The sequence below is a fragment of the Triturus cristatus genome, chromosome 4_1, assembly GCF_964204655.1.
Source record: "Triturus cristatus chromosome 4_1, aTriCri1.1, whole genome shotgun sequence".
NCBI lineage: Eukaryota > Metazoa > Chordata > Amphibia > Caudata > Salamandridae > Triturus > Triturus cristatus.
The window spans coordinates 1,253,648,416-1,253,673,721 of NC_140585.1; the positions used below are offsets into that span (position 1 = coordinate 1,253,648,416).

At 46.9% G+C, this 25,306-nt stretch overlaps 1 protein-coding gene across 6 annotated transcripts in view; it reads right to left on the bottom strand.

Annotated features, from left to right (window-relative positions):
- Positions 1–25,306, bottom strand: part of CALCOCO1 (calcium binding and coiled-coil domain 1) — a 259,932-nt gene that overhangs the window by 67,615 nt on the left and 167,011 nt on the right. The window lies entirely within an intron of this gene.

The window sequence follows — 25,306 nt, forward strand, 5'->3', positions numbered from 1 at the left end:
TTAACTGCATTTGCTTCAGTATCTATGTGTGCCCTCCAAGTGCCTGCATTTCACGGTGTATATTTCTCTACCACCTGTTTGCCTGTCCGTTCATCCCTGCGTCTGCCCAACTCCCTTTCCCCTCCGCCTGTCTATACTCAATGTACCTTAATTTGCCCAAGTCCCTAGTGCTTCCCCTATGTACTTGCACTTAGCACATTGTCTTTCTCTGCCATCCATGTACTCTGCCACCTCCTTTCCATGGCCTGTCCTTTACTCCTTCGTTTCTCTGGGTCTCCATTTCCTTATTGTTTAGCCCATTATGTGCCTCCGTTCTCAGTGTGCCATAGTATTCCCCAGTGCCTTGCTCTGCCACTGTGAACCTGCATATATCCTAGTCTCTATCATTGCCATCCAAATACCTGCTTTTGCCTCACTATTTGTCTGCCATCTGTCTGTATGTTCTTCATCTCTACCCCCTGTTTCCCTATGGTTTACCCTCTGGGCGAAGTGCATTAAAAAGTATGGGAACTGTAATGCGGGGTGAGTGAGTGTGGGGGCGTGGTCAAAGGATTGACAAAAAAAAGGGATTTATTTACAAGCCCCTTGCGCCGCCAGTGCACCTCTTTCCATGATGCTCTGGTGGCGCTGAGTGCAGACCCATATCTACGAGGCCACGCAAAGCCATTTTGCGTAGCTTTTCATGACTTTATCGATATGGTTGTTGTAAGAAAATGCAATACAAGTTGCTGCATTGGCCTACACTGCGTCAGGGAGGCGTTGCAGTGGGTGTTTCCATGTAACACCCATGAATTTTGACTCATTCCCAGATTTTCAAGGATCTGTAAATCTGGGAATTTGTCAAAACTGTACACTTCCCCAGGTCAGGCATAGCAAGGAGAAATCTGTTTATTTTTCCTCGTTTTTTCCTCTTTGTGCACTGCACACATAGAAAGTGGAAAATGCCTCCACAATCCACAATCCTGCCAACAACGCAGAAACCCTTGCACCATGGTGCAAGGATGCCTGCATTGGCACTAGGCACCATATTTTGCGCCGGCTGAAAGGACAGGAATGCACCGTATCTTCTAACTATGGTGCATTCCCGCCCGTTCGATTTGGCGTAGGGCAACACAGCAGATACACTTGCAGCAGTGCCCTACGCCAAATCATTGTAAATGAGGCCCTAAATATTCTGTAACTTTTTTCAGCCTTTCCCCTTCAGGTACTACACATAAAAAAAAATAACACACAGCTTAAATGAAAATTACATGCAAAGTTGTTAATCAGTAGGAAATGCCATATCAGACATTATGAAACCTTTATTAGTTAATGCACTGCACCAGAGAGCCATATAATTGAATCTTGGTTGGTGCTGAGGAGAATAATGACATGTGTATATTTAGTGCTACAAGGTCCCAGTCTGTGACAGAAAGCACTATGAGCATGTAAGTCATTATTTTAAACTTGCATTACGCACAGTGTAAGATAGGCTGCTACAAAATGCGCAAAAAGGTTTAAGATAAAAAAAGTTCTTCAAAAAGATAGATTTTAGTAATACCCAGACTATCCATAATACAATTTTTTTATAACTGTCTTTTAAAATCACACTCTTCACTGCTTAGCTCAGGGGTTCCCATTCCGGGTTACCTGCACACCCAGGTGGTGCGAGTTGCCATTTCAGGGGGTGCGACAAAGAGGAAAAGTATATTTATATTTGCATCTTCAAATGTGATATTACTTTTGTTGGGGGTGCGAGCCTTAATAAAACATTTCCTAGGGGTGCGTGGCATAGAAAGGGTGGAAACTACGGCTGGTAGCTCCCCTAAGATATCTCTTAACAAGAATACATTTGTGTCATCATGAAACTTTAAGTCATTCCATCAATTGAAGCCAATACCAGCTTCCGAGCACCCTTTACATTTGCAGATTAACTAGTAGTGCACATTTGCATTTCTTTCAGGCAAGCAGGCAGTCTGGCAAGGTTTGTTTAGCTGTCTGCCCCACACTCGGTTTCACAGCACAGGTGACGCCCTGCCTTACACTTTAGCTGAAGCATTTCAACTATCGGAATTAACCTTCCTGGGAAGGTTGTCTTTTCAAAAAAAGTTGGGGAAGTGTTTTTCTTAAACTGAAAAAGTATGGGCATGTCGTGCCCCTCGGATCAACTGCCCCTCGGATCGACCCCTCTTTGACCACTGGGGTTACCCCATTGTCTGTCTCTGTGTTCAATATAAACAAAGGGGAGAGACAGAGGTGAGGTGGACTCGGCCTCCTGTCAGTACGTAGATAACTAAAATAAGCATTAAAAATGGAATAGGTCTCGCCTTTCATTAAGTTAAAGCCATTTGCTTTGCTATACAATACCATTAGCAAAGCAAATAGCTTTAACTTAATCAAAGGCAAGACCTATTGCATTTTCAATGCTTGTTCTAGTTGCAGGTTCTACGGTGTGCATGAGCAGGTGTGAAAGTTTTTCAACTAAGTCTGTATTCCTTAATTAGCAGAACCGTAAATCTTACGCGCAGTACATTCAGTCGGCAGGTGCTGCTAATTGAGAGCCTTAAGTAACAATGCATTGTGCTTGTATCGCAGGAAGGCATGATTGGCTTGACGTGGTCGGATGATTCAAGGAGATCTAAATCTGTAGCTTGGCTTGACGTGGTCGGATGATTGAAGGAGATCTAAATCTGTAGCTCTTGATACTCTATGTAATTGCATCTTTAACTAGGTTTTACTACAGTGTAAGTCAGATCATGGTACAACATGTCATTTTCTGTAAGCGTGATCAATTGCAGGTCTTCAAGGAGGGTGTATAATTACATTGACTAGGGACTGATGTTTGCCTTGAAGATCTCTTGTAGGACAAGTTTTAGAAAATGTGGTTTGGCGTGCATGACCTGATGGTAATATTTTGTAACCTGATATTTTCATGCCAAACAGCCTAACTTTCAGAAGTAATTGGGAATGGCAAGCAAATTAAGGTAGATGAAAGATCTAAATATATGTCATACACTGCAGTTTGTCTACTGTCAATGAGAATGTGAGAGAAAGTCCTGATGCCCATATGATATTGTGGACAGAAATTCTGCTTGTATGACCCTTATTATTACTTCTTCTGTCGGGCAGTGGAGTACTGTGTTTACACTAACAAATAATGGTTCAAAAACCGGAGGGTCTGAGGGAAAATTTTTAAAGACCACACGGGGTTTGTTCCCCCAAAAAATCGAGTAAGAGACAATATAAAACCCCGGGGTCGAAGAAGTGAATTGAGAAGTGTGAAAACTACTACATCAATATTAAATCAAGAAATACAAAAGTAAGACACAACCTGACTAAGTCAATGGGCATATCCCTTTAAAGGACGAAATCCCTCACTCACCAAAGGTGACATGCTTCATCATTTGGGATTCTCCTCCCAGAGGAAACACCTAGTTCCTCTGGGGGCTACACTCCCTCACTGTGAGGGAGGACCTCAGGGATGTTTTAATAATAGAGATGTTTGGATATACTAAATCCACAAATGTAGGGCAAATGGTATGAGTCAGAGCGCAGCGCAAAGAAAATCTAAATGCAAGTGAGAAAATTTGAGTTTAAAACTAGGTTAAGAACGTGAAACACAACTTTATTCGTAATACGTGCTTAGCTAGAGTTAAAAATAATGCACCAGCAGTCAACGGATTTCTAGACCGCGGTGATGGAACAGTTGGTCGACATGTTTCAGCCACATAGCCTCCCTTTAAGGCACGGCTTTCATCAGGACCTAAAATGCTACTGCGTGCTGGAAAAGGAAAGTGTAATTAACCCAAGTAAAGGATACTATAGGTACACGTGTACCTATAGTATCCTTTACTTGGGTTAAGCAGAGGTGCATCGCTCCACCTGCTGCAAGCACAGCAGGCACACACGAATAAGTAAAATGGCATTTCAATGCCATCTTCCTTAAACACCGCAGTGTGAGGGCAGGAGGTGGGGCTGAATCCTGCAACTGCAGGATTACAGCTGCACCTGCAGTGCGCATGTCGGGTTGGCCAGCTCAATTGCTACGGCCAGCCTAACATGTGCAGTGCACACCCAACAATCCCCCGACTGCAAAACAGCCAAGGGTTTGCTGGCACAGGTCCCCAGCCTCAAAATGAGTGATGGGTTAGCCTGCTCCCACCAATCCTGGGGCTGCTCTCAACACAAGAGCAGCTCCAGGATTGATTGTATTGGTGTCCACTGAGCAGGAAGGAAGTCCTTCCCTTTTCTGCTCGTGGACACTGATCGAGAAGAAAGGTGCGTACCGTGGGAGCAATATATGGCGAGTGTGGCGCCGTAGCACCGCACAATATTTTTATAGATTTAGCTGCAACTGTATAATTGTATGTACCTCAGCCTGACTGGCTCTAAACACAATATTTTGGGGGATTTGTTCCTATATTTTCCAAACACTGTCACTTTCGTTTTGGAGATGTTTGCAGCGTATATGACTCAGATTGTACAAGTGCAGCTGTCGCAGAGAATGCATTAGGCCAACTTCCGTCTGATCTAAGAATACCTAGTCATTAACATATTGGAGAATCTGAGCCTTATGCGGGCCTATACTGGGAGGGAAAGACTTGCTCTGGATGGGGCCTCACATAATTCTGTGGTGTAACGATTGACAAGGAAAAGTGCCAGAACATGTGTCCTGATAACAGAATCTCAAAGATCTACCGGGAAAAAACCTGCCTAAGATTTGTAAAGATATAGAGGCCTTTCTCAGAAGATGAGAGAACCTGCCATTTGGTATTAATGGGTGGCCAATATCATTAAGATGTTGATTTTTAGCAAAGCAACCTTTTTGTTTAACACCATACCCATGACACTGTCCCAAAAAACAGATCCGGGAACTGCAAGGAAGTAAGAAAATAAATAAAAGGAAAGTCAGGCAGCAAGTCTGTCCCTGGTTTAGAACTCTTTGTGGATTCCACGTTCAAGGGTGGCTCAGTTATTAACTCTGTAGAAATGAATCCACAGGGAGAGGGTGCATGGTCTGTATTCCCTGTGGTGCTTACCTCAGAAGCAGACATTCCAATATCTACCTCTTTTCTATCTATAACTTCACAAAAAACGAAACATGTAATAGTTTATGGTCTTCTGTGAGTTCTATTAATTACTACCTGAAATTCCATGAAGCTTATTTTTATTTGTTCTATTGTTTTGTTCTTTTTTCCTTTTAGTCAAGGGTTTGTCTCTGATGAAAAAGGCTAGAAGACTTCGCTGAGGAAGTGCTTTTTTTGATGGCAGCAGGAGTTTTGAAGTCTGCGTCAGTGTCACCAGTATATGTGGCAACTGTATGGGAGTCATATTATTTATATTTATTTATTTATTAAGGAGTTTTATATAGCGCTGGCCGGACCCGAGGGTATCGGAGCGCTTTACAACAGTTTTAATGCAAGAGTCACACAATAGAGCAGTAGTATACATATTGGCTCGGAGGTCCCAGTGTGCTGTGCAACATTAGGGTAAGAAATTCCTGAGATAACCTTGTTGAGTGTACGCTGTCTTTCAGGGAGGAAGGAACAAGGCAAGGGTCGGGGAGCGGGAAGGAGGTAGGTCTTAATGATACAGTGTCAGGGGGCTGCGGAGTGCAGGTTTGTGCGCTTCGGTGGCGGCTATTGGTTCAGGAGGGAACGGTTGAGGAAGAGGTCTTTTTTTAATTTTGCGAAGGACGGGATAGTCCTGATATCAGCTGGGATGGAGTTCCAGATTTTGGGCGCGTTTCCGGCAAAGGACCATGCGGCGGTTTTTTGTTTGCGTGTTTTCGTAGGGATTAGTAGTATGGTATTGGAGCTCCTGAGGTTCCTTGTCTGACTGGCCCGCTTGAGTTTGGCGGCCAGGTAGTCAGGTTTACCTGTGTGCAGGGCTTTGTGCGTGAGGCAGGCAGTTCTGAAGCTGGCACGCAATTCGACTGGGAGCCATTTTAGTTCTCCGAGTGCGGGTGAGATGTGATCGTATTTCTTAACTCCGGTGACCATTCTGGTTGCTGCATTAATTGTTGTTTTGAGGGGAGCTAGGTGGGATTTTGCTGTACCATTGAGGACTGCATTCCCATAGTCGAGTCTGGATAGCACCAGTGATTGAGTGGCTTGTTTGAGGTCCTTGGGTGGCATGAAGGGTTTTATTTTGTTAAGTAGCTTCAGATTGAGGAAGGCACTCTTTGCGGAGTCCTTAATGTGTTTGGCCATGTCAAGTTTTGGGTCTAGGGTGATTCCTAATGATTTTACAGAGCTAGCCAGAGTGAGATTGCCGCTAAGAGCATCAATTGCTTTTAGCCATTCTACGATTTGAGGGTTCTCTTCTTTGTTGGGGATGAGGAGGATTTCTGTTTTGTCTTGGTTGAGTTTTAGGTGGTTTAGTGAAAGCCAGTGTTGGACTTCTCTTAGAGTGTCGCTGAGTCTCTGAATGTCATCGATGGAGGAGGTTTCCAGATAGATCTGGGTGTCATCTGCATATAGGTGGAAGGGGATGTTAGCGTTTCTGAGTATGGTGGTGAGGGGTTCCATGTATATTTTGAACAGTTGTGGGGAGAGCACTGGACCTTGGGGGACACCCTTGCTGACGGGGTGTAGGTCGGACGTAAAGGTTTTGATTGTTATCCTTTGGGAGCGGTTGTGTAAGAAGGAGGAGAACCAGTGTAGGACCACCTCATCTACACCTACCCTTTCTTAAAGAGCCTTGATGAGTAGATGGTGATCAACTGTGTCAAAGGCTGCCGATAGGTCCAGGAGAATGAGGAGAACATTGGTCGGTATCGAGAGATTTGTGGATATCGTCCACGATGTTAAGGATCGTGGTCTCGGTGCTATAGCCTTTTCTGAAGCAAGATTGGTGGGGATCTAGAAGGTTGATGCTGTCCACGTGTTGAGTCAGTTGTAGGAGAACGCACCTTTCGAGGATTTTGGATAGGAGGAGGAGATTGGAAACGGGTCTGAAGTTGTTCAGATAGTTGTTGTCAAGGTCTGGTTCTTTCAGTAATGGCGTGACTTGGTCGACTTTGAGGCATTCAGGTATGACACCAGTTCTCAAGGAGCTGTTTATGATCGTGCACCAGAACGGGGCTATGGAGAGTTTCAGCTTTTTGGTCAATTGGGTGGGTATAGGATCTAGGATGTGGGAAGCGGGTTTGGAGGTGGAGATCAGTTTGAGAATCTCAGCTTCCGGGATAGGGTTGAAGGATTGCCAGGCTTTCGTGGGGTGCTTGCGCGTGTTGTCTTCGGTCTCTGGGGCCAGGCTTTTGCAGGAGGGACTGAGGTTGATGTCCAGTGGGAGCTCAATCTTGGAGATTTTGTCGTTGAAGAAGTTGGCGAAGTTGTCGCACAGGTCTTTGGAGGCCTGCACTGAGGATGCAGGGGGCTTGGAGGTATGTTGCCTGATGATGTTGAAGAGTTCTTTGGGCCTGTTTTTTGGCGTTGTCTAGGGTGGTGCAGAAGAAAGTGTTTTTTTCGTTGCTGATGTGTTTTTTGTATTTCCTTCGAGCTGCTTTGAGTTGTTCGTGGAGGCTTGTGGAGGGGTTGCTCCTCCATTGTCATTCTGTAGCTTTTAGTTGTCTTCTTTCTGTGTTAATGTCTGTGTTGAACCAGGATCTGGATGGAATGATCATGTTTGTTTTTTATTTCAAGGGGGCTACTTGGTCTAGAATGGATATCATAGTTGTGTTATAGTGGGAGGTGAGTTCTGTTGTGGAGAGATCATCTATGGAGATAGGGAGGAGAGAGCTTACCCTTTCCTCTAGGTCAGCCATGTTGATCTGAGTTAGATTTCTCGTCCATTTGGGGGGGTCTTGGGTGGGGGGTTGGTATGTGATCGGTTGAGTGATGTGGAATAGGATTAAGTGGTGGTCGGACCAGTCAACGGGCAGGGTGTGGTCTATCGTGACTGTGTCGCGTTGGGCGATAATGGCATCTAGGATTGCTCCTTTGTTGTGGGTTTCCTCTGAGCAGTGTTGGGTAAGGTTGTTGCTGTGTAGCAGCTCATTCAGGTTCTGGATTAGCTGGTTGTTTTCTTCATTCCAGAGTAGGTTGAGGTAGCCCAGAATTAGGTTGTTTGGTGAATGCGGTGGTGTTGCCTGGGGGATGGTATATTAGATGGCAGAGTAGTGTTTTGTTGTTGCTTGTGTTAATGTTGGCGGTTAGGCATTCAAAGGTGTTGTAGTTAAAGGTGTTTATTCCCGTCCCGGAAATGTTGTTGTTGTGGATGATTGCTATGGCTGATTTGCAGTTTATGAGCATGCAGTTGTGGAGGCCGTCTCTTTTTTGGGTTTCTTCGTTAGGGGGGCCATGGGGATGTTAGTGCGGGAGGCCGGGGGTCTTTGGGATTTCGGAGGGGTGTGGTCTCTTCCGAATCCAGTGACCACCTGAATCTTGGATTGTGGGGTGACAGTAGATGGGGTGCCGTACGAGGAGGCAAGATCTGCCGCTTAAATCGAGAACATTGCATCTCTTGTTCTTTTGGGTCTCTGTATCTGATTTGAGAGGGGGGTTGAGATCCATCTAGGGTGGGGAGCCTTGGGAGGCCTTTGTTGTGTGGGCTGGAGAAGGTGGGAATTCGGTGTGGCTTTCAGAGCGTGGCGAGGTTAGTTAGGATTTCGTTAAAGCCCTGGTTTATAGTTGCTATCTGGTTTTCAAGCAGGGTGAACAGCTGCCCTGTCTCTACGTAGGTGGGGGTGGGGTTGTTCTGTGTGGGGTCACACAGAGAGGGGGAGAGACTGAAGTTATGTTGCCTTCTTGTGAGTGTGCTGTCCGTGTAGGCTCTGACCGGGGACGTGGGCACGGGGGTCGTGTTGTCAGAGGTGGTTGTGAGCAGCCCAAAACTGTCATCATTAGGAGGAAAATCAAGTTTTAGTCCATTTTCGTTCTTTAGATTTTCAGCCAGAAGTGTAAGCAAATCTGGCAGGGTACATAGTTCATTTGAGTAAACCAGAAGTTCAGTCACAGCATTACATCGACCGTCTTTCTTCAGTATACATTGTAATTTATAGTTGTCTTTTTCTAGTTCACTCCTAAATTGAATACTATAATGTTCTATATAATACTAATGCTGACTTCACATTTACAATTAAAAATACCAAGAAAAGGAACATTTGTCATTCATTCATACCATCTGGCTGGTAACTTTGCAGTAATTCAATCCACCATAATTCTCACCTCAATAGTCTTCCTCATGGGTTCTGTTCAAGTATTTCACAAATGTGAAGTTTGATTTGGCTATTTGATGCCGTTTCACTTTAAAATGCCACGTCTTGTTTGTGCATATGTCTGATTCGTGCTCTGTGAGCCTCAGTTTCATATTTAAATTAGATGACGTTCAAAGTGTCACATATAGCGAACTGGTGTATATGGATGTGTAACATGTTCATCTCTATTTAAATTATTGCAATGGGTGCAAAATAAACAAGGAAAAGTTCCTTTAGTTGTGATGCTCAAAACCTTCTGTGTAGTAGTCTTTAGAATATTTACTTTCATTAATATTTGGGGAGCAGTCTTCCTTTTTTGTGTATACAAACTGATTCCTGCTTAAGGATTGTAAAGTGTCATGTGTAAAAATCCTGTCATTAATATTTAGTTAATAGAGGACTATAAGAAAGATTTTTAGTCGGTGCTTAAGCATGACAACTTTTTGCGCCCATTGACTATCCTGGTCTTTCGACTTTAAATTTATCTCTGTTCAAAATCGTTGATCTAGTACGGTAATGTTCACATGCAGAAATCAAGGCACCATCATTCCTATTTTACAGGTGAACTTAATGGTATTGTGGCACTGCAGGTGTTCAGTTTTCCCACACTTTCCAGTGCCAGCACTGGTGGCTTGCAGTACACGTCTTTCTTCACTCACGCTTCTGGGAGAGACACAGGCTGGAAGGCTTGATCCATAGTCCAGGGAGAACCAGAGCAGAACCAGAGTTGGAGTCTGCTTCCAACATCCTGGATGCGGCCGGCCCTGTCACCGCCTCTTCTCCGTCTTCTTCCTGCCTTCAGTGGAAGCAGGAAACACCCAGGCTTCCCAGATTTGTAATTGCTCTGAGCGCCGTGGTTCAGCGTTCAGTCAGGGAACGGGGGCCTGAGCATGTTCTCCAACCAGGCTGTAATGCAGCCTGGGTGGAGAACATGCAAAGTGCGCATGACATTTCGCCGGCCCAAGACGGCCGGCCAAAATGTTATGTACACCTTGGAAGTGCCCATCAATCCCCCAGCCTCTAGACAGCCCAGCCACGGCAACAACCAACTGATCCAGTAGTTTAAAAAAAAATGATAATAACGTTAACTTACTATCATTTTATTTTTCTGTTTTTAATTGCTCACTCAGCAGCAGGACGACGCTCCTCTGCCTTAGCGGAGGAGCCTCCACTGGTATTGGTTACGGCGAGTAAAGGACCCTCTTCCAGGTCACTTCCAGGTTGCAGTTGGCAAATCACAAGGCCAGACGTCACAGCAGCACGAAAGCAACCACCACGGCGTCACAGGTTCAGCTGCGCAGAACCACGGATGCAATTGTTTGAAAAGGCATCAGAATGTCACGCTTGGGCACTATCTTTAGAATGGTGAGCACAATAACTTCTTGACTTTGGTCTAATCTGTCTTGGCACAACTATGTGATGGCAGTGAATGACTTGACTTGAGCTTCTGGTTGGCAGTATAATCTGTCTAGGGTACAGTCTTCCTGGGAGCAGGGGTGACAGCCACTGTCCTCGATTCCTCCGGGAATCATCCTCACCATGCCTCAGGATGAACAGATCACTCAATGCCTGATCTAGATCTTGATATTACCATTGTTTCGCCGCTGCAACGGTTCCAAGTATTCTGTCGAGCTGACGGTGGTCTGCCTGCAGTTTTTTGTTGTTTCGGTAATAGACACTGTCCCCCGGAGGCGCCGGTCTTCTCTTCTGGCTAACAGTACTCCATCGCTGTCAGTTTGGCGGACTTGCGCCGATTTAGATGTTCCCGCTGTTCTGGTGGGGTCCTTGCGACGGAGTCCTGACAAAGTAAGGCCATGGTGGTGTGGAGACAGGTACGTACTACCTATTATCATCTCAATACAAGTATATGTTGCGAATGTGTCAATATGTATGTGTAGGTAATGTGTACTGCACATACTTTTACATATAGCATTGCACACCAACAACATACACTCTACTTGAATGTACCCCCAAGCCCACCACAAAAGCATACTGTAGATCCCGGCGACAACGGGGAGGCTGAGCGTAGTGGTCAAGTAGCATCAGCACAGTATGGACCTGGACAATGGCTTTCAAGATGTAATCGATGGCGGGACCCTAAAAAAGGTGGATTTTTACCTCTTTTTCTTCCATTCTGCCTAACATGAGCTTGGATGTTTACCCACCACAGTTGGCTCTACGGAAAGGCACATCGTAATCTGGATGGCTGCAATCTTTGTGGGACTCTCTCCGACAGCAGTTCTGCCTCTGACGCCGTCGACGCATGACAAAGATTCTGGCGGAGTCAGCAGGAATGTGGCAGTCTTCCCTCCTGGTACCAGCCAACATCTAAACTGAGCGGGTAGACACCAAGGCTGCGGGCAGGATGACCACCGAAAAAGCAATGGCCGGACCAGTCCCACATAGATCTAAATCAAGCCCTCAGTCTTCCTTTGGCTAGCAGAACCACACAGATCCGGGATCAAACTGCTCCGACACTTCAGGCCAGTCACACCTCTGCAGGGTTGCCAGCCCCCATCCCTCTCTCAGAAGCAGGTTGGCCTCAGGGCGCTTCAGGTCAGAGATTCAACTTCCTCCAAAAAAGCCAGACTCCAGGTGATATCCTCTCACCTCTGGGAAGCTGGTTATCAGGCTGATACCAGCTTTGGATGCACACAATCCCGTGAGTACTCTGTAAAGCACTACCTTACTTGGTTGAAGAGAACTGGAACAAGTGGGTCAGTGCCGGTGTCACCTAAAGGACAGTCCTTCCCATTAACAACAGAGACTGTAGTTTCACCCTTCACCCGCCATGTGTCAAACAGCAGTATTCAGGAAGACTTATCAGCAATTGCTCTCAGCCAAAATGACCTAACAGAATTTCTAAAGGAGCCCTTTCTCCTATGCCCTCACTTCACTGTCTAGGTCTCCTCCCTCCAGCTTCAGAAATGTCAGCAATACTATTCTACTGTCCTGAAAAGTGCAGTGTTCCAGCAACTATCTAGTTATGTGCCCTTAAATAACTTTTTACATCCTACACAAATGAATTTCCGCAAGGGACACAGTACAGAACAAACTATTGTACCAGCTCTGGATGAGCTATGGCTCATGGCCAATGACAATGGTTTCAAGATTTCATATGAAACAGATTTTTCCAAGTTAAACTAACATCTCATGAGTTTTAATTGAGACAATGCATGTGTGGGATTTCTTAAGATTCTATTCAGTCACCTTTTCCTTTTTAGGTCGAGGACTACCGGTCTGCCGAAGGCAGAACCGGAAGTCGAGATTTAATGTTTCCTAGAGTGGCTCCTTAGCCCGCCTCTCTTTTTGCTTCTCCTCCATTGGCTGGCTTCCTAAACGGAGGCCCGCCGTTGGAGGAGAGAGCCGTCCCTCCAAATAGGCTCCGTCTTTTTCAGATTCGGGGGCGTGTTTTTGCTGTTCTTTCCACTTTTTAGCCACGCCCTTTTAGAACAGCAGGAACACGCCCCCGAATCCGAAAAAGTTTCGGAGTCTCCATCCGCCATTTTTTTGTTGTCGTCTGGCCGTGAGCAGAGAAATGGCGAGGGTCTATCGACACAGCGTCTCTTCTGAAGTCAATATCCGTTCTTCCTGCTGAGGTCAATATCCTTCTCTTCGGTAAGGGGACGTGGCGCTGCTCAGCCCCTTCCTTCCCCCACTCTCTCACCCAAGGCACCCACGGCGTCAAGCACAAAAGAAGAGGTGGCGAAAGCGAGCAACTCCCTTGCGGCCAAAAGCATCAAAATCGGGTACAAACTCACCAGATGGGTTTTTGTCTACAAAACCTTTAGCGTTCTTCACACCAAAAGTTGGATTAAAGTCCCTGGCTAAAATGATAGCAGTCTGCCTCATTCTCAAACTAAGCTGGGGTGTAGCCAGAGAGCCATAGAACTGAATCCTGGTTGGCGGAAGGCTGAACACAGAGCGAGAGTAGACAGAGCGGCGGAGGGCGGGCGCACAGCCCCCAAGTTTTACTCACTTTCACCGCTCTCATAGTTCACCGTCCCGACAGTCTGTCCCGCCCCGAATGTCCCGGCTGCCGTAGTGGTGAAAAAAACCCTGGTGGCAAGCCTTCTTTTCAGCGGCAGCAGTGAGCGCGAGCCCTTGGCGGTTTCCCTGAGGCGGCCTGATTAGATCAGGTGCAGCCTGTGACACCGCCTCGAGTGCCCCGCTTGCCTCAGCGTTACACTGAATCCGCGGAGCTCGGAGATGTGAGGAGAGTAGAAGTAATTGAAGGAGGCTGAGGGAGGCTGTGGACGGCAAGTTGGGAGGCCGAAGGAAGATGGATGAAGGTGGCTAGAGGGGGCCGCAGCGAGTAGTGAGTACGGCCGAACGCAGTGGCGTTCGTTGAAGCAGAGAGTGGACTGGGAGCTCCAGCGGAAGAGACCCAAATAGTCCAGGTGTAGCTGGCGGTGCTCCTGAGTGCCTCCACTCGGTCCACTTGACCCCCCACTCATCACCGAGAGCTCCTGAGCGATCACATGTCCCGTGCATGCCCGCAAGGTTCTCCGTGCTTGGAGTCACCCCCACAGTACATTAGAAGTCCCCCCTCATTCCTCCTCTCCCCCGATAGTTGGGGGACTACACAAGGACATACTCGGAACTGCTTAGAACCGGTCCCGGTCTTGGCTTATCTGGCCTGGTAACTAACTAATTTGGAGTGAGGAGTGGTAGGGGTTGTTGCTTTGGGAGCTATAGCGGATGGTGAGGCTTGTTTTTCCCCCTATCAGCTCTTGGCAACGGTACGTTACAAAGACAGCAAAGACGAGCTTCGGGATTAGCTCTTGGACCCCAGTTACCCCTGAAGAACGGTGATTAGAGGAGACCACGGCAGCATTCTACTGCAATCACAGGAAATTTACCGGAAAATCATAGTCGGCGAAGGGTCTTTTTCAATTTATCATTAACACATAATTGGCAGTGACCGCGATGCCTGTGAGTGCACTATATTGCATAAATGGCCTATATTTGTCCTGAATGTCGGTTTATTATACAAGACATTTGCAAAATATCATTGTCTCCCTCCCCCCCCCCCCCATTTCTCCCCCGTTTTGCTTGAGAACTAGACGCATATATAATCAAACACGACAGTGTCAATTCGAAAATAGCAGGGATTATGAATGCCTGTGATCATATTACATTATACAAGTGGCTTTTCACATTCTTTCTCCACTTAATGGCTTTGGTTTATTTGCTTTGCAGCAATTCTTAAATCAACAATACAACATTTATAGGAGTCCGTTCATCTGCACAACATTGTACCAAAGTAAGTGTTGGCCTGTTGTACACTTATTTCTTCATTACTAGTATCTGACTAGTTTCACATCATTGACTCCTCCCAGCACTCTCCGCTACAACAAGCGTTAAACTGATCAGGATTATTGTGTATGTTTCCATTCAGCAGTTCTGGAAATGCAGGTAGCCTTTGGTCATTACTGGACACTTGGCGCTATCTTGCTTCTATGATGATATCTAATTCATCAGTCAACTAAAATGTATTGGACATACAGGTATAATGCCAATAGAAATGACAATGCCATTTATTTAGGGATAAAAAAATAAGAAAAAAATAATGAGCAATACCAATAGCTCTACCTATAATATTGCCGAGACCATTGCATTGTAAATGCTTGTTTAATTTGTATTGAACTCTCCTCACTCGGTTTATTGAATCCTTTGGTTTAAAATGTTTGTTGTAGGCAGACGACACACAGATAACAGCCATCTTCAGAGAAGGTGAATGTAAAGCAGAAATACATTTGCAGAAATTTCTAGAGAAAGTGCAGTGTCGAATGAATTCGAACCCTCTAAAATATGATAGCTCCAAAACCGAGATTTTAGATCTTCAGAAACCTATTACACCACTTACATCCCGATAATGGCCAGGTAGTCTAGGACCTTCTCCTCCATTAGTACTAATAATAAAGAGAATAGGTGTTTAAATTGACTCTGCACTGACTCTTGCAGATAAAGTATTAACCGTGACTAAGAATTGCTTATTTCAACTATGCTCCCTCAAACAGGTGCTTTATTTTGTCGCTCAATTTCAAAAGCTCACTATCCTAAGTGCATTTGTCTTGTCTTGCCTGGACTAATGAAACTGCATTTACCTGGGACTACTAGTCTAATAAAGAAACTGCAACTGATTCAGAACTTTGTGGCAAGACTGGCTACAGGTGTACACAGTTTCCACGTCTCTCCTATGGTGGCAAAGCTACATTGGCAGTTGATTAAGAAAATTATTTTGTTCAAATTACTCTGTTTGGTGCATAAGGTGGTAGAGCAATTGAGGCTTACACCTCTGAGCCTTCAAATTGAATCTTGAAGTTCCAAAAGCTAAACAAAAGCCAACGCAAGCTAGAACGTTTGCGGTAATAGCAGCCCATAGAAGAAACAAGCTCCCTGATGTACTGAAGAGAGAACGAGACAGCTTGAGTTTCAAGAGAAACCGGAAGACTTGTTTTTTCCCTCAGGCTATACAACACAGAATAACTTTCTGTGTTAGCGCCAGGATACCCAGGTAGAGGTGATAGGTGTGCTTCACAAAACAGATAAACAAAGACCGTCTGGGAAAAAGCCTCACCTTCCTCCTGTGCACACTAACAGACCAGGGGCTTCCGAAATGGAACCAACAGGCCACCATTATTCTGGCTCACCCATTCACATAATGCATGTACGAAACAGATCATGCATACAAACAAGCATAATTTTAGTGCTAGTAAGTGGGTTAGCGCATAGAAGCCGAACTTTAAATGAGTGCACTAGCAGACTTAAACTCCTGTTCCTATAAAACGTTTTGCTCACAACTGGTGTTTCACAAAATATTTCAAGCTGCCACAACTGTTCTACATGCTAAACCCATGACATGGGCGGTAATTCACTGTCAGTCAGATGAGTTGGTTGCGCCCCTCCAGGTCCCGGAACAGGCCCATGACCTCACTCATCTCAAGGGACAAGCTTGGGCCAATGGACACTCTCTAGATTAGAGGAAGACTGGGGCCAAAAATAAAAAAACACAGGATACCGAATACTTATAGTGGGGCACTTAAGGCACGATAACAAGACTATACACAATACTGGGGACAGGTAGCAAGACTATACATAATACTGGGGACATTCCCATTGTCACAGATTATGTACCGATAAGTCATAGGCCTCCCTTATGAAGTCACTAATTAAACTACAAAGAGTACAAAACAATGCCACCACACTCATATTTAGGCTAAAACAACATGACAATATAATACTGAGACACTCACTGCTTGCTGATCAACAAAGTTTATGCACTTTCTATAGAACACGATTTTCTCCATTGTTTCGGCCCATGTTACGTCACTTTAGGCTTAAAAAGCGAAGAGCCTTTCAGGTGCGGAGATGGGCTTCAATTAATCTATTACCACGAAGTCTATACACACTAAAAGACTTTGGTTGAAAAACTCCCTATGTACAAGGCTGAGGCCTCTTTCTTGAGGTTCAAGGAACATCTTAAAATCAACCTTTTCCACGTAGCAAATGATGTAACTCCAAACTAGAAATGAAATGCTCTGTTCTTGTCTTCCGTTCGCCACAGACTTTGCCTAAAATAGTCAGATGCCTACAATTAGTCACTAATGTGCAATCTGTATCAGGAAGACTGCATTCCCCTTACGAATTTGCAGTGCATGATCACTCATGTCATCATCAAACTTATTTAGAAAATGCCAAAACCCATAGACATACAGTATCAAAATGTTAGCATCATAATGCAGCTCACAAATATTATATTTACATGAGATCAATAAAACTGTTGAGTGCACATTACTGGTTAGGCTAAACATCATTCCATTATTTCCAGCACCAGTAATTATAATACTCATCAAATGCACATTATTTATTAGGTAGATCATCTAGCACATGGCAACCATACCTTAATGATACGAAAAGAGGCACAGTAAACTGCATTAAGTCGATTAGTAGAGCGTAAGATTTTATGGCAATTTTAACATGCCATATTCCTGTATCCCTCAAGACTGGCACCAACCAACTTCTAACACTGCCAGATATGGGCAAAAGAACATACAGCGAGTTAAAGTTGGGCGATCAGATGAACCTTCTTAATTCCCATACTTTTCCAATTCATAGTATAGATTGGTACTTACAGAATGCCCAGCCTAAATGAATGTAAAGACTAAGACAAGGTGGAGTTGCTATAAAACTCAGAAAAGTTTCAAACACCTTGAAGCCCTTATTTCAAAGTATCAAATAGCTATTTTACTACTAGAAATGTGGTTGTTTCGCTTTTCAACCAGCTATGCCCAACAATCTTTATTTTTTCTCTACTAATTACAGCAATATTTTCTGGTACTCACAGCTGCGACACTATAAGATGGTTAATCATTTTTTTTCATATATCATAATGAATATGCTACTTACCAGTATGCATCTGTTCTTGGCATGTAGGGCTGCTGACATTCATATCTGTGCATAGATCGCCGCCTAGTGTTGGGTCCGGATGTTTGCACGTTGTTGTCCTGGAAGAGTCTTCGAAGTATCCTTGGATAGGTGACTCCTCCCCTGGACTACAGTGCGCATGGGCATCCTCTCCATCCTCAGGTTGTTTTTCGCCATTTTGGCAGTGATGGAGTAGATACAGAAAGTGATGACCATGCTTACAGTAATTCTGAGAGCTGCAGCTGCTAGAGGCGCCGGGGAGGAGGGAGGGCGATATGAATGTCAGCAGCCCTACATGCCAAGAACAGATGCATACTGGTAAGTAGCATATTCAGTTCGAGGCATGTGGGCTGCTGAATTCATATCTGTGCATAGAATGTATAGCAGTGCCCTCTATTAGCGGCGGCTACCAGTGCCAGCTGCAGCGGTCTGAAAAAGGGTTTTGAGAACAGCCTGTCCTACAGCTGCCTGCTGTTTTGATTGCACATCTACACAATAGTGTTTGGTAAACGTGTGTGTAGTGGACCAGGTGGCTGCTCTACATATATCATGCAGGGGAATATTTCCTAGAAAAGCCATGGAGGCCCCTAACTTACGTGTTGAGTGGGCTCGTGGGGGAATAGTTAATGTGCGTTTTGCCTTTTGATAACAAGTTTGGATACACTTAACTATCCATCTGGCTATCCCTGCTTTGGAGATGGCGTTACCTTTGTGGTGTGGGGCAAAGGCAACGAACAGTTGTTTTGTCTTCCTAAAGGGTTTGGTCCTGTCGATGTAATACATGAGGGCCCTTTATACATCTAGTGTGTGAAGTGCCCTTTCCGCGACAGTTTGTGGGTTTTGGAAGAAAACGGGCAGTTCAATAGTTTGATTCATGTGGAACTGCGATATTACCTTGGGCATGAATTTGGGGTTGGTGCGTAGTACGACCCTGTTGGCATGAACCTGTATAAATGGCTCTTGAACTGTTAGTGCCTGGAGTTCACTAACTCTTCTTAAAGAAGTGATCGCTACCAGGAAGGCTACTTTCCAGGTGAGGAATTGAATCTCGCATGAGTGGAGAGGTTCAAAGGGTGGACCCATCAGGCGTGTGAGGACCAGGTTGAGGTTCCACATTGGAGCTGGTGGGTGGCTTGGTGGAATAACTCGTTTGAGTCCTTCCAAGAATGCTTTGATGGCAGGCACTCTGAATAGAGAGAGGTGCTGCCTGGTTTGTAGATAGGCTGAAATTGCGGTCAAATGGACACGTATAGAGGTGTACGCTAGATTGCATCGGTATAGGTGTAGGAGGTAACAAATGATGTTTTGGATGGATGCGTCCAGCGGGTTAATGTCATTATTACCGCAGTAAATAACAAACCTTTTCCATTTGGCTGCATAGCAAGCTCTTGTAGTGGGTCTTCTGGCCTCCTTGATGATGTCCATACAGTCAGGTGGCAGGTTGAGGTAGCCAAACTCTAGGACTTCAGGAGCCAGATCGCCAGGTTCAGCTGTTGCGGATCTGGGTGCTGAATCTCTCCATGGTTCTGCGTCAAATGCGCGGGTTTGATCCGCAGCCTTTGATGCGGCACCACGGAAAGTTCGAGGAAGGTGGTGTACCATGGCTGGCGTGCCCACGTAGGAGCAACTAGGACGAGTGTCAGGGAGTGTTGTCTGAGTTTGCGAGCCACCAGCGGTATCAACGGTGCTGGGGGAAAAGCGTACGCAAATCTGCCGGACCAGTTCATCCATATCGCATTGCCCTGCGACTGCGGATGTGGGAACCTGGCGGCACAGCTTTGGCATTTTGCGTTTTCGCTTGTGGCGAACAGGTCTATCTCTGGATGACCCCACTGCTGGAAGTACGGCTGGAGTACTGATGGGTGTAACTCCCACTCGTGCATCTGGTGGCTGTGTCTGCTGAGCAGATCCGCCATTTGGTTGTCCTTGCCGGGGAGGTGTTCCGCCATGAGGAACATGTTCCTCTGAATGGCCCACTTCCACATGCTCTGAGCCAGATGAGACAACTGTGGAGAGTGCGTCCCTCCCCGTTTCTGTATGTAGTACATTGCGGTCATGTTGTCCGTCCGGATCAACACGACCTTGTTGCACAGATGTACTTTGAATGCCTTCATGGCTAGGAAGATTGCCATCAGTTCCAGAAGGTTGATGTGCATTTTCTTCTGTTGTGTCGTCCATAGTCCCTGCACTGTGTAGTGGAGTACATGAGCTCCCCATCCCTGGAGAGACGCGTCTGCTGTCAGTACTATTTGTGGAACAGGCTCCTGGAACGGTCGACCCTTGCAAAGGTTTTGTGGATTCCACCAATGCAGAGAGTTGTATGCCCGACCGCTCACCAACACTAGGTCTTTCAATTGTCCTTGAGCCTGATTCCACTGACGTGCCAAGCACTCCTGAAGCGGGCGCATATGTAGTCTCGCGTGTGGGACTATGAAGATGCAGGAGGCCATCATGCCTATCAACTGCATGAACACTCGCGCTGGAAGGGAGTGTTGAGGTTTGAACTTTGAAATCAGCATTTGCATGCTGTTGATTCTCACCAAATTTGGCTGGGCTGTGGCCGCCAGAGTGTCTATAGTCGCACCTAGGTACTGTTGTACGTGTGCGGGCTGTAGATGGGATTTTGGGTAATTTAGTGAGAACCCCAGACTGTGAAGGAGGTGAATGGTGCGGGACATGTGGCTGGCACATTGCTGGGCTGACTTTGCTTGAACGAGCCAGTCGTCCAGGTAAGGGTAGACGTGTATGTGCTGCCTCCGTAGATGTGCCGCCACAGTAGCTAGGCACTTTGTAAACACCCTTGGTGCCGTTGTCACGCCGAAGGGAAGGACTCTGAACTGGTAGTGCTGCCCTTGAACAGTGAACCTGAGGTATTTTTTGTGTGATGGGTGAATGGGTATGTGGAAATACGCATCCTTGAGGTCCAGTGTGGCCAGAAAGTCTCCCTGCTTGAGCAGCGGGAGGACTTGCTGTAGAGTGAGCATGTGAAAATGCTCGGAAAGAATGTATCTGTTTAGGGGTCTCAGGTCTAATATAGGTCTGAGTGACCCGTCCTTTTTCGGTATTAAAAAGTACAGGGAGTACACCCCCGTACCTTGCTCTTGGACGGGTACGACCTCTATTGCGCCTTTTAGAAGCATACTGTGCACCTCCTGCTGTAAGAGCGTTAAGTGCTCTGAGGACATAGGACGGGTTTTTGGAGGTATTGTGGGTGGAGTGGAGGTTAGTTCTAGACAGTAACCGTATTTGACAATATCTTTGACCCACCTGTCCGTGGTGATGGAGTTCCACGTGGACAGGAACCTTTGTAGCCTTCCCCCGACAGGTGTTATGTGGTCGGGAGGAAGGGAGAGGGCGTCACTGCTTGTTCTTGGGGGAGGACCTGGTGTTGCCGTAGCCGCGTCCTCTGCCCTTTGTACTGGAGCCACGATATCCACCCCGGGTGTTTTTATCGTAGGTGGTTTGGGTATTGCCTTTGCTGTATGTCTGCTGTGACCCCTGCCCTCTACCTGCTCCCCTATTTCCGGGGCGACGAAAGGAGCTGCTCCGAAAGGACTGAGTCTGGAGAGCCCCCATGGACTTCGCAGTGTCTGTGTCCTTCTTTCTTTTCTCAAGGGCCGTGTCAACCTCCGGCCCGAATAAATAGTCGGGGTTGACAGGTTGGTTCAGTATATAATTTTGCACCTCAGGTTTGAACCCGGAGATTCGCAACCAGGCATGTCGTCGCAGCATGACGCTCGTGTTTATGGCCCTGGCCGCCGTGTCTGCGGCATCTAGTGCACACTTGATGGAAGCATTTGTGAGTAGCTGTCCCTCTCTGATAAGAATTTCTGCACCTTCTTTGAACTGGTCAGGGAGATGTTGGAGTAGTTGCTCCATTGTATCATAGTGCGCTCTATCGTAGCGAGCGAGGAGCGCTTGAGTGTTGGCTATGCGCCATATGTTGGCAGCCTGTGCGGCAACTCGCTTGCCAGAGGTCTCTAAAACCTTGGACTCTTTGTCCGGGGGAGGAGCGTCACCTGTTGATTGCGAGTGTGCCCTCTTGCGAGCATTCGCAACGACAATGGAGTCGAGAGGTAATTGGCCTCTGATGTAAGTAGGGTCCCCAGGTGCTGATCTGTACTTTTTGTCGATCCTGGGGTTTATCACCCGTGCCCTGGTGGGTTCCTTGAAGATGTCCTTGGCTGGTTTGAGGACTCCTTTCAGCATGGGCAGAGTCTTTACATGCCTTTCCGAGGAAGCGAAAGTGTCCATAAGGAAGTCGTCTTCCACGGTGTCAGAGTGAAGCTGCACGTCATGATTATTTGCAGCACGTTCAATAAGAGCGTTGAACGCTGCAGTGTCCTCTGTCGGAGATGTTTTCGCTCCATAGAGTTGAGGGTCCTGTGCATCTAGAGGTGCACTGGGGTCTGCAGGGTCGCCCCAAGTTTGATCAGGGTCCTGTTGGTCATCAGGGTCCATGTCTCCGTGGTAAGGGACTTGGTCATCCATATAGTCTCTAAATACAAAACGGTTAAATACCGGAGGGTCGAAGGGAACAAGTTTAAAGACCGCGCAGGATTGGATCCCCAAACAAAGTACTAAAGACACTGAAAATCCTGAGGTCTGAAATGGCAAGAAGAAAAGGTGGTGTATGAAATGAGGAACAGAAGGCTAATGTACGTGGTGTAATGCCAAAACCTAAGAAACGTGGTAATTCACTCACCCAGGGTAACGAACCCCATCACATGGGATTCCCATCCCAAAGAAAAATCTCGAACTCTCAGGGGGCAGCAAGGCCCTCAACGAGAGATAAGAGCTTTTGTTTTGCTGTTTATGTAGTGCACCTAGAGGTGGAGTAAATCCACATATAAACTGGGTATGAGTGTGGGGTGCAGTGCTGATGAAGTAGTAGTGCAATAGGAGTGTGTTTAAAACTAGTTACGGGACGGCCAGGAAAACTCTCTTGGACACTGCCGTGCCGATGCTAGATTAAAAGAAGTGAAAGCCCCACTAATTAGATGTAATCAATGGAGCAATATGCAAGACGGTGGTCAACATGTTTCAGCCGTGGCGCCTAGGTTGGCTCGGCTTTCATCAGGACCTTGTAAGCTACTGCAAAAATGAAAAATAACGTAACAAAGGATACAGAGGGCACCCTCAAATTGGCTTGTAGGGTGTGCGTCTCCTCAACGATACAAACATCACCCGTGTAAACTGGGTGGAAAGTGGACCTCCACCTGGCGACCGCTCAGGAAGGAACACCGCTCTCTCCGTCGGGGAACCGGGCTGGAATGAGCCTGCAGCCAGTTTACACGGGTGATGTTTGTATCGTTGAGGAGACGCACACCCTACAAGCCAATTTGAGGGTGCCCTCTGTATCCTTTGTTACGTTATTTTTCATTTTTGCAGTAGCTTACAAGGTCCTGATGAAAGCCGAGCCAACCTAGGCGCCACGGCTGAAACATGTTGACCACCGTCTTGCATATTGCTCCATTGATTACATCGAATTAGTGGGGCTTTCACTTCTTTTAATCTAGCATCGGCACGGCAGTGTCCAAGAGAGTTTTCCTGGCCGTCCCGTAACTAGTTTTAAACACACTCCTATTGCACTACTACTTCATCAGCACTGCACCCCACACTCATACCCAGTTTATATGTGGATTTACTCCACCTCTAGGTGCACTACATAAACAGCAAAACAAAAGCTCTTATCTCTTGTTGAGGGCCTTGCTGCCCCCTGAGAGTTCGAGATTTTTCTTTGGGATGTGAATCCCATGTGATGGGGTTTGTTACCCTGGGTGAGTGAATTACCACGTTTCTTAGGTTTTGGCATTACACCACGTACATTAGCCTTCTGTTCCTCATTTCATACACCACCTTTTCTTCTTGCCATTTCAGACCTCAGGATTTTCAGTTACATCCATATAGTCTGCCAACGCATCCGTGTCGGAGTGTGTGGGAGAGAATGATAGTGGGTCTTGGTAGGGCGAGTCGAAAGATTCGCAAAGCACAGGTTCTGAGTCCACAGGCAGCTTTCTCTTTAGTGGGATCCTGAAAGGGTCCAAGGGTGGCTCTGAAGTTATCCTCCGGTCATGGATAACCATCCTGCCGGTGTTGGCGTCGATGTAACGTGACGGAGACGTCGCAGCAGGTGTAACCGTGGTGTGGGTGACCCGTGTCCTGAGTTGGAACATTTTCGGGATCGTGGATGGCGGCAGGCCAAAAGTTATGTTGGCTGGCGCCGAAGAGGCTGTTTGAGCTTTTAGTGGGCCGGAGCCCGATGTGTCCTGGAGGACCGCTTGGGTTTTGCTGCTTTGTGCCGCAACGGTTCGCACTTGAAGCGCTTTCGAGGCCTTAGCGCCGACCAGGTTTGTAGAGGCGGCCGTGGACTTTTTCGGCGCCGGTGGGTCATCGGGTCGAGGGGCGGAAATGGCCGTCGACGTCTTCGATGCAGGAGGCTTCGGTGTTGCCGTGGAAGCGACGTGAGACGCAGCAGGTGGTATGACCTTCGGTTTAGGAGTCGATGGCGTCGGCGTCGAGAGCCGAGCAGGTTTGATGGCACCGAGGGCCTTTTTCCGAATGCCGACTCCGGCGTCGGCCGCTTCAAGTTCGGCACCGAAGTCTCGCTTGGTGCGCTCGGTGCCGATGCGTGTCGCTGGCGTCGAAGGTGTGGAAGGCCTCGATCCGACTAGCGCCACTTTCAGTTTCGGTTTCATTTGTACCGGTGCAGCTTTCGGTTTCGGTTTGGTAGAAGGGAAACCAGCCGGTGTAGGTAATAATGGCTGCCGCTGAACGTCCGAGGCCAGGCCCGAGGGCGGGGCCTTAGAACCGCGGGATAGGTCTCGGGTAAGGCCCGAAGGCGATCCCTCGACCGGAGCCATAGACTGTGGCACTGGGCCCTCGTCAGTCTGAACGGGTAGGCCTTGCTCGTCATTGGAGCTACTCTCTTCGGCCCCTAAGGCCTCATCGTCGTCTCCTACCTCGGCGTTGTCTTCATCTCTGCGAAAGAGTGATTCGTCGACGTCGTCCGAACCGGAGTCATGTTCAGAACCAGGATTGGAGGGTAGGACTTCTAACTCCTCGACATCTTCGGCGTTGAAGATGTCTGCCGGGGCCGGTGCCGCGTGCTGCGCTTCGAGTCTCGCCGCTCGACGATTCCGTAGAGTCTTCTTGGAACGGAACCGGGCACAGGCCATGCATGTCGATTCGTCGTGGTCCGGCGACAAGCATTTGTTGCACACCGGGTGGACGTCGATATGGGGATATTTTGCATTGCATACCGGGCACCTCTTGAATGGTGTCCTCGACTCCATCGTCGGTGTCGTCGATGGTCAGGTAAAAAGCGAAAAGTTGTTTCCGAAGTTAGTAAGCTAACAGGTAGGGTCGAAACCGATCGAGTGAACAGTACCGACGCGAACTAAAAGGCCTTTTGGCCTCGACTAACTTTTTCCTAACTGGAGTTAAGATAGCACATCCGAACCCAATGGCGGAAAAAAACAATCTGAGGATGGAGAGGATGCCCATGCGCACTGTAGTCCAGGGGAGGAGTCACCTATCCAAGGATACTTCGAAGACTCTTCCAGGACAACAACGTGCAAACATCCGGACCCAACACTTGGCGGCGATCTATGCACAGATATGAATTCAGCAGCCCACATGCCTCGAACCCAAGGTTTCTAGGTCTGCATTTTCAAGAAGTACTGTATCTCTCATTGT